Genomic DNA, 9,354 nt, shown 5'->3' with positions numbered 1-9,354 from the left:
GTCGCAAATACCGGATACACCCTATCCTCGTTATATGCGTCTTCAGACTATGCGGATTCACAGTTATGCGAGGAACCTATTTCTACCAACGTCTCGTTATATGCGTCCATAATTCGCAGTTATGTGAGGAGCACCGCTTTCCCGCCAATACGAGTCACATGCGCACACCTCACAGTCTCACCGTTGGCATGAGAAGCATCACTTTCCCGCTAATACAAGTCAGGTGCGTGCGCCTCACAATCTCACTCCCGCCACTCTTGCATTGGTTTTGGCAAGGTGTGGATGCGTGATCTTAAACTTTTGTTGGTTTTATCTACGGTGCAGTGATTTTGTGCTTGAAATATTTAATTATGCCTCCTAGGCGTTCGATGTCATGTCTTGGGCCGTCAGCCAAGCGGCAGAGAACCGCTTTAACACTTGAAAAAATGTTGGAAATTATAAACAGCATGGCATCTACTGCCGGGAACAGAATCTTGCTTTTAAAGTTCTTTTGTTGCTTGACAATGCACCAGCCCATCCTAAACATTTGGACAGCATTCATCCTAACATAGTGCGTTTCCTGCAGCCTAACACAACATCGCTGATTCAACCACTCGACTGGTGTGATCCACATTCAAGGCGTACGTATTTTTTTACGGCGAACTATCTCTCAGATGCTACAAGCAACAGACGATTTTGAAAATCCCAGGAGTTTACCAACGGTGAGGGAATGGTGGAAGTCGGAACACTTGGCACAAATGGTGATGAACATGGACCCAAGTTTAGAACGGAGTCAGCATTTCAGTCGTTCCCTGCTGTCAACCCTTCTTCTCTACAAGCAAATTTATGCTGAAAAACAAAATGCTGCCAAGCAAACAACCCTCACCACTTAATGCAAATCGCTGTAATCTTTCTGCTGCTGGCAGATCTAAGAGTTCTGTGGGTCTTCCTTCACCCCTTGCTGTGCTTGATGTTATCCTGATGACCACAACCAACCACCTTATCCATGTACAGCTGCCCAACACCACAACAACCACTCATCTCCCGGAGCGAACACACCAGCCACCATTGGTGAGTACTGTACACCAGAGGATGTTAACTTTCTATGATTTATTACATTGAATATTACCTTAAAATTATTAAATATACTACAAATGTTGTCTTGTAGTTCTGCTTTTGTGTCGTATTGGCATAAAAATGCGAATAAATTACAGATAAAACATATTTAGGAAGCCCTCTGGAACGCATCCCTATTTTCTCCATTTAAATAATTATTCACTTTATGCGATTTCACATTATGAGTCAACTTTGAGGAACGTATCCCTTGCATATAACGAGGATAGGGTGTATATAAATCTGAAAACTTTTAGTTAGCATTGGATTGAAATTTGCTTTTAGCTTCTCAGCAATCTCTTCAATTGAGGAAACTATTGTGATCTGTGGGGCCAATAAGTTTGCTAGTGTCTAATAAGTGTTGGAACCTCCCTCTGTTGATAAACTCGCTCTACCACTGCTTGAGGATCGCTATATTTTGTTCTTTAACATTGTTGCCCTAACTTCTACAATGTTGTTTGTTTTAAAAGATATGTCCAACACTCCAAATAAAAACTAAAGACCAATTGTACTTCTGTCCTGAGTTCCCAATGTGTCCCATTAGTGCCATTCCTGCATTATATTCACATATTCTTTATACATGCGCTGACCTATTCAGCTGTAAGGAACGTCTTCAGTTTTGTCTTGTTTTGTAAATCATTTTACCTAATCTCCTTCTCATTCCCAGAGATGGGTACTGAGAGCCTTTCTGGCACTGAGTCTCACTGCCACTGATATGCTGACCTAGATATGTAGTTTCAACTGAACTGCAAGCATGCTACAAAAATGTTAAATGTAATCACATCACACCTTCTCTTCATGTAGCAGCCACTCACCTATATTAATGGAGCAGTTTCTTTAACAGCAACAGGCATACGCCGTGGGTCATAATATGGTTTAAGTGAGGCAGCACTACAGATTAATGTGAATTAATTATAAAGGATTTAGTACAGGTTTCCCTTTGGGTATCAATCCCTTGTTTTTGCTCCAACAGTAACAGCCCTGAACCCTACAGTCATAGCTCAGAATCTTGGGCTCTTTGACATCAGCAACTCTGTACAATGTAGATGTCAAAGTATCTGAGACTTAAAGCATAGTAAAATGCCAATTTAAAGACTACCTTCTTGAGGGACAAATAGAAAGAGGAACACCCTCATTGTGGAGTGACCCTTGCCATCAGGAATGATTATTTATTTATTGGGATACATTGTGGAACAAGTCCTTCTGCCCCTTTGAGCTGTGCCACCCAGAAATCCCCGACTTATTCCTAGCCTAATCACGGGATGATTTACAATGACCAATTAACTAACCAACCTGTAGGTCTTTGGACTCTGGGAGGAAACTGGATCACCCTGAGGAAACTCATGCGGTCCCAGAGAGAACATAGAAACTCCTTGCAATTAGCAGCAGGAATTGAACACAGGTCATCTATACTGTAATGCATTGTGCTAACTGATATGCTACTATGTTACCCTAGTCCAGTGTCCTGTGATCTGGTCCTATGTCTTGGCAAGTCCCTCGGTGGGATTGGTAAACACTTCTACTCTGACTGGAAAATTCCTGGTCTGAGCAAATTGATCCATTGTGGGAAAGGACATCACCCTCTATCAAGGCATGACCTGCTAAGAAAGAATGAGAATGCTAACTCCAATGGAGAACATCTCTTGACAAAGTTCTTAGAGTGAAGCCTTGTTGTAATGAATAACCAGTTTCACCAAATGGACAGGTCAAGCACTGACACAGATAGTTCAAAGGAAATCCAGCAGCTGCACACAATGATACAATGATGTTCAATTGCATAGGTAGAACCAGTAAGACTGTGAAATATGATGCCATTATAAATAAGCAAGTTCCAAATGTAAGAAGCCTTTCGCCCATGTCCATCTTATGCCTTATAGGAATGTCTGTTATTCAGAATTGGGAGCAGAATGTCAAAAAGTTTAAGAGTCTACTGGAATCAAAGTTCTGTACAACTCCCCTGTCTTGTTCCACTTGCAGTCTTTGTAGAGATCTAGAACCTGAGTCTGACTTTTAAACTATAATCTTAAGTTAGTAGAAGGTCTGATATACCAGAACGGCTGCAGTTTCAAAGGAGACCACGATGTTCTTTGTGCATCCTTGATGAAGCAACTGCATAGGTATTTGTTTGAACGAAAAAACTATTCAGAGCCCTTCCGACCTCACTAGATAGTCCTGGCACTTTATAGTCTTCATATTCCAGATATCCTTTGGTGTACTTGATTTACAGTGTTTTGACAAATATTGCCTTATGATCAGTAAAATAAGACCATATGGTGTGGGAGCAGAATTTAATCCATCGAGTCTCTTCCATCATTCTATCATGGCTGATTCAGTATCCCTCTCAACCCCATCCTTCTGCCTTCTCCCGGTAACCTTCAGTCCCCATTCTTGCTTTTATATTGAGGATAGGCAGTTGGTATACAAGTTGAGGAAGGACGGGCAGATGATAAGGTAAAATTCTAGTCAGAGGTTTGAGTTGAAGTGTAACATGGGGACAAATTCAAAAAGGGTATTGAATACAGAACTGAAGATGTTATATTTGAATGCATGCAGTATACGGAATAAGTTCGATGAAGTTGTAGCTCAGTTAGAGACTGGCAGATATGACATTGTGGATGTAACGCTGAAGCTTTATAAGGCATTGGTCTGACAGCACTTGGAGTGTTATGAGCATTAGAGAGGGTCCAGAGGAGGTTCATGGCAATGATCCTGGGAATGAATAGGTTTACCTATGAGGAGCGTTTGACGATTCTGGGCCTGTACTCACTGGAGTTTAGAAGAATGAGGGGTATCTCATTGAAACCAGCATCAATCAACTTTCCTTTGTCTCTCCTGCCTGTTCTTTCTTCATAGAATTTCAACAGATTTGTCAGACAAGATTTCCCCTTAAGGAAACAATGCTGACTTTAGTCTATTTTATCATACTTAGATTAGATTATGAGGACACTCAGTCCTCATTTATTGTCATTTAGAAATACATGCATTAAGAAATGATACAATGTTCCTCCAGAGTGATATCACAAAAAAAAAGGACAAACCAAAGACTAACACTGACAAAACCACATAATTATAACATATAGTTACAGCAGTGCAAAGCAATACCATAATTTGATAAAGAGCAGACCATGGGCACGGTATAAAAAAGTCTCAAAGCTCTGATCGACTCCCAACAGTCCCGATAGCAGACGGCAAAAGGGAGTAACTCTCCCTGCCATAAACCTCCAAGCGCCGACAACTGCCAATGCATTGGAAGCACCCGACCACAGCCGACTCTGGGTCCATCCAAAAACTTTGAGTCTCCAACCAGCCCCTCCGATACAGCCTCTCGAGCACCATCCTCTGCCGAGCGCTTTGACCTCTCCCCGGCCGCCGAGCAACAAGCAAAGCCAAGGACTCGGGGCCTTCTCCTCCGGAGATTCTGGATCACCCAGTAGCAGCGGCAGTAAAGCAGGCATTTCAGAAGTTTCTCCAGATGTTCCTCCGTGCTTCTCACGTCTGTCTCCATCAAATCAGGATTGTGCACGGCACCCTACTTGTTCCTCCAAGTACTTTGAAATCTCATCCATAATAATTGATTTCCACATCTTTCCGACTACAGAAGTAAGGCTAACTGGCCTATAATTTCCTTTCTTTTGCTTCCCTCCCTTCTTAAAGAATCTAGTAATTCCTGGAAGATCATTACTAATGCCTCCATAATCTCTTCAGCTTCCTCTTTCAGAACTCTGAGGTGTTGCCCACCTGAACTCAGTGACTTCTCTACCCTCAGTCCTTTCAGCTTACCAAACACTTTCTTCTTAGTTATCACAACTGCACTCAATTCTACCCACTGACAACTCTCAGATCTCTGGCATACTGCTAGTGTCTTCCACAGTGAAGATTGACACAAAATACTTATCAAGTTTGTCTGCAATTTCTTTGTCCTCCATTACTACCTCTCCAGTGTCATTTTCCAATGGTCTGATATCCAGTCTCTTCTCTCTTTTTCTCTTTACATATCTGAAAAAAAACTTTTGTCATCATCTTTGTTATTATTAGCTACCTTTCCTTCATAGTTCATCTTTTCTCTCCTAATTGCCTTTTTAGTTGCCTTCTGTTGGTTTTTCAAAGCTTCTCAATCCTCTAACTTCCCACTAGGTTTTGCTATATTATATGCTTTCTCCCTTTTCTTTTATGCTGTCTTTGACTTCTCTGGTCACCCACATTTGCCTCTTCCTCCTTTTAGGACACTTCTTTTCTTTAAGATGTATCTATCCCACATCTTTTGAATTACCCCTAGAAACTCCCACCATTGCTGTTCTGCTGCCATCCTTGCTAGTGTCCACTTCCAATCAACTTTGGCCAGCTCTGTAATACCTCTGTAATTCCCTTTACCCCACTGTAATATTGATTTATGTAATTTTAGCTTCTCCCTCGCACACTGCAGGTTGAATTCTATCTTATTATGATCACTACTTCCAAAGGATTCTCTTAATTTCAGTTCCTTAATCAAATCTGGTTCATTCCACAATACCCAATCCAGAATTGCCTTATCCCTAGTGGGCTGAACCACCAGTTGCTCAACAGGCATTCTAAAATTCCCTGTCTTGGAATCCAGCATTAACTTTGGCCAGTTCCTCGCTCATGCCTCTGTACTCCCTTTAGTCCTGTTATACTGATACACATGACTTTATCTTCTCCATCTCAAACTGCAGTGTGAATTCTCATATTATGATCACTGCTTCACTGGGGTTCCTTTACCTTAAGCTCCCTAATCAAATCTGGTTCATTACACAACAGCCAATCCGGAAGTGCCTTTCCCCTAGAGGACTCAACCTACAAAATGCTCTGAAAAGCCATCTCCAAGGCATTTACAAATTCCCTCTCTTGGGATCCAGCACCAACCTGATCTCCCAATCTACCTGCATATTGAAATCACCCATGACCATCATAACATTGCGCTTATTACATGCCTTTTCTATTTCCCCCTGAAATTTATATCCCACATCTTGGCAACTGTTTGTGGGCATCTATATAATTCCCACCAGTGTCTCTTATACCCCAGCAAATTCTTAGCTCTACCCACAAGGATTCTACCTCTTCTGGTCCAATGTCACCTCTTTCTAAGGATTTGATTTCATTTTCTACCAAAAGAGCTGCACCACCCCCCTGCCTACTTGCTAGTCCTTTGAATACAACGTATATTGCCACTGCTGCTTGTAAGGAGTTTGTATATTTTCCTCTGGGTACTCCAATTTCCTCCCACAGTCCAAAGATGTACTGGTTGGTTGATTAATTGGTCATTGTAAATTGCCTCATGATTAGGCTCAGATTAAAATTGGGGGATTGCTGTGGGGTGTGGCTCCAAGGGCTGGAAGGGCTTATTCTTGGATGTTAGGCTCCCAGCTATGACGTTGGTTCAGCTATGACTCAGTGATGCCACAATGTCATACCTGCCAATCCCTAACTGCACTAGAAGATCATACACAGTACCTTACTGCATATGCGGTGTGCATTCAAATATAACACCAGTCCTGTATTCATCACTGTTACGTACCTCGTAACTGGGTTGCCAAACCAGCAGAAATGGATCACTCAGTTAGAGTCTGGATTACTAGAACTAAGAAAGTTTTATTAAAGAAACAAGCAACACAGTACTCTAATCAAAAGGATAATAAATGCAACAGTTCAGCAATGATAAACACACATGTACACAGAATTAAGATAACAGGATCAATCAAGCTCTATCGTTGTCTAGGGGTAAATGACCAGTTTCAAAGTGACGCAAAGTTCAGTTCAGTTTAGTTCAGTTCAGTTTGAAGTAATCGCTGCCGTGGGAGATGGACAGTGTGGGGGAAGGAGAGAGAGAGCAAAACGAATGAATACTCAAACGGCTTTCACACACAGACCTTCGCAGTCAGCTTTCGGGCGACCCCTTTGTGATGTCGTCTGAGGTCACCGACCGTGACCCCTCCGTTTCCAGATACGATCGTTTCTCTGCGGTGAACCTGGCACCCAGGCAAGGGTGGACACACACCAGGTTCCCGCCGATCGTGCCTTTCCACCCTGTACGTCTATGGCTTGATCCCGCGACCAGCCGTCTAAAACTTCCCACCGGCTTGTGGGAGATGCACCGCTTCCAGGGTCTCGTTACCTCGGGGTGTCGTGTGTGTCCTGCCTTAGCGAACCTGTCCCTTTTTATCCCCCTGCTGGGATATCGCCTGTCCATCACTTCAAACAGTTCAGGGTTCAAAGGGGGAGCCGATCTTGACAGCTCTCCTTCCGTTAGACTCTCCCATCCCTTCATTAACATCTCCAAATGCTGCTCCATTGTTTTCCTTATCTCTCTCTCTCCTGAAGACAGGTGGCAGACCAACTGCTGATCCCACTGGTGCCAGCCCAGGCCAGCTAACATCTTAATTTATGTGTATTCTCGTCACAATCACCCTTTTTGTTTTTGACTTCAACTCATCCCACTGACTGCAACTTTGCCATCTCATGACACCCTGCATCTAGTTGTATACCAACTGCCCCCTCACTCTGGCTCCCATCTCCCTGCCAAATTATTTTAAACTCTCCCCAACAGCTCTAGCAAACCCGTTGCAAAGATATTGATTTCCTGGATCCAGCACATTATCCTCCGCAACTTCCACCACCTTCAACAGGACCCCACCACTAAGCACATCTTTCCCTCTCCACCCCTGTCCGCTTTCTGCAGGGATCGGTCCCTCTGTGACTCCCTTATCCTCACGTCCATCCCCACTGATCTCCCATCTGGCACTTATCCCTGTAAGCGTAAGTGCTACACCTGTCCCCACACCTCATCTCTTGCAACCATTCAGGGCCCCAAGCAGTCCTTCCAGGTGAGACAACACTTCACTTGTGAGTCTGTTGGGGTCATCTATTGCATCCGGTGCTCCTGGTGCGGCCTCCTCTACATCGGTGAAACCCAACGCAGATTGGGGGACCGCTTCGTTGAGCCCTCCACTCTGTCCGTCACAACAGTCCGGATCTCCCGGTAGCCACCCACTTCAACTCTGCTTCCCATTCCCATTCAGATATGTCCATACATGGCCTCCTCTACTGCCATGATGAGGCTAAACTCAGATTGGAGGAGCAACACCTCATATACTGTCTAGGTAGTCTCCTGCACCTTGGTATGAACATAGAATCCTCCAACTTCTGGTAATTCCCTCCCCCTCCCTTCCCCTATCCCTATTTCACTCTACCCCCTCCCCCAGCTCCCTCATGGTTCCGCCTCCTCCTTCTACTACCCATTGTTTTCAGGGCTATGACGTCAATGCTTCCCCTCCCCCACCCCTTTGTCTTTCAAATTACTGGTCTTTCAACTGAAGCTACAAGCATTCTTCAAATCCTTCCCCATCTTTCATTCTTCAGTGCTGACGAAGGGTTCCGGCCCGAAACGTTGACTCATCGTTTCTAACTGATGCTGCCCGACCTGCTGAGTTCATCCAGTGTACTGAAAGTGTTGCTTTGATCACAGCATCTGCAGATTATTTTGTGTTTACAATATTGGTTTCCCTCTAGTTCAGGTGTAACCCATTCTTTTTGTTACGTCATACATTCCCCTTGAGGTCCTGCTTTTCATCTTTCTACCTAACTCCCTATGTTCTCTCTTGAGATCCTCAACCTTTTTCTTACCTATGTCTTGGTAGTAATATGTACCACAACTTTCAGCTGTTCACCCTCCTCCTTTAGAATGCTGTGGATTCAATCTGAGGCATTCCTGTCTCTGGCACCTGAGAGGTAACATACCATCCAGGTGTCTCTTCCTCATCCACAGAATCTCCTATCTGTAAAATCTGTAAATGGAAGAACTACTTGCCATGATTGGCAGTCAACTTCTGATTTAATACACTGAATTTTGCAGCAAGTATTATGTATGAACAGTGAAGCCAACATATGGATAATGAACAGACCATAAGACAAAGGAGCAGAAGTCGGCCATTTGGCCCATCGAGTCTGCTCCACCATTTTATCATGAGCTGATCCATTCTCCCATTTAGTCCCAGTCCCCCACCTTCTCACCATAACCTTTGATGCCCTGGCTACTCAGATACCTATCAATCTCTGCCTTAAATACACCCAATGACTTGGCCTCCACTGCTGCCTGTGGCAACAAATTCCATAGATTCACCACCCTCTGAGTAAAAAAATTTCTTCGTATTTCTGTTCTGAATAGGCGCCCTTCGATCCTTAAGTCATGCCCTCTCGTACTAGACCACATCCATTCTATCCATGCCTTTCAACATTCAAAATGTTTCT

At 43.6% G+C, this 9,354-nt stretch overlaps 1 long non-coding RNA gene across 2 annotated transcripts in view; it reads left to right on the top strand.

The window, feature by feature from the left end:
• The first annotated feature begins 654 nt into the window (after window positions 1-654).
• The window catches only part of LOC134344901 (uncharacterized), a 133,450-nt gene continuing 124,750 nt past the window's right edge, over window positions 655-9,354 (top strand). For both annotated transcript variants that reach the window (XR_010017558.1, XR_010017557.1), the window contains exon 1: window positions 655-1,050. This is a non-coding gene — a long non-coding RNA (uncharacterized LOC134344901). The remainder of the gene's footprint in view (window positions 1,051-9,354) is intronic.

The sequence above is a fragment of the Mobula hypostoma genome, chromosome 4 (genome assembly GCF_963921235.1).
Source record: "Mobula hypostoma chromosome 4, sMobHyp1.1, whole genome shotgun sequence".
Classification (NCBI taxonomy): domain Eukaryota; kingdom Metazoa; phylum Chordata; class Chondrichthyes; order Myliobatiformes; family Myliobatidae; genus Mobula; species Mobula hypostoma.
Note: the sequence above shows the minus strand (reverse complement) of the source record. Positions and strands in the feature narration are given on the sequence as shown.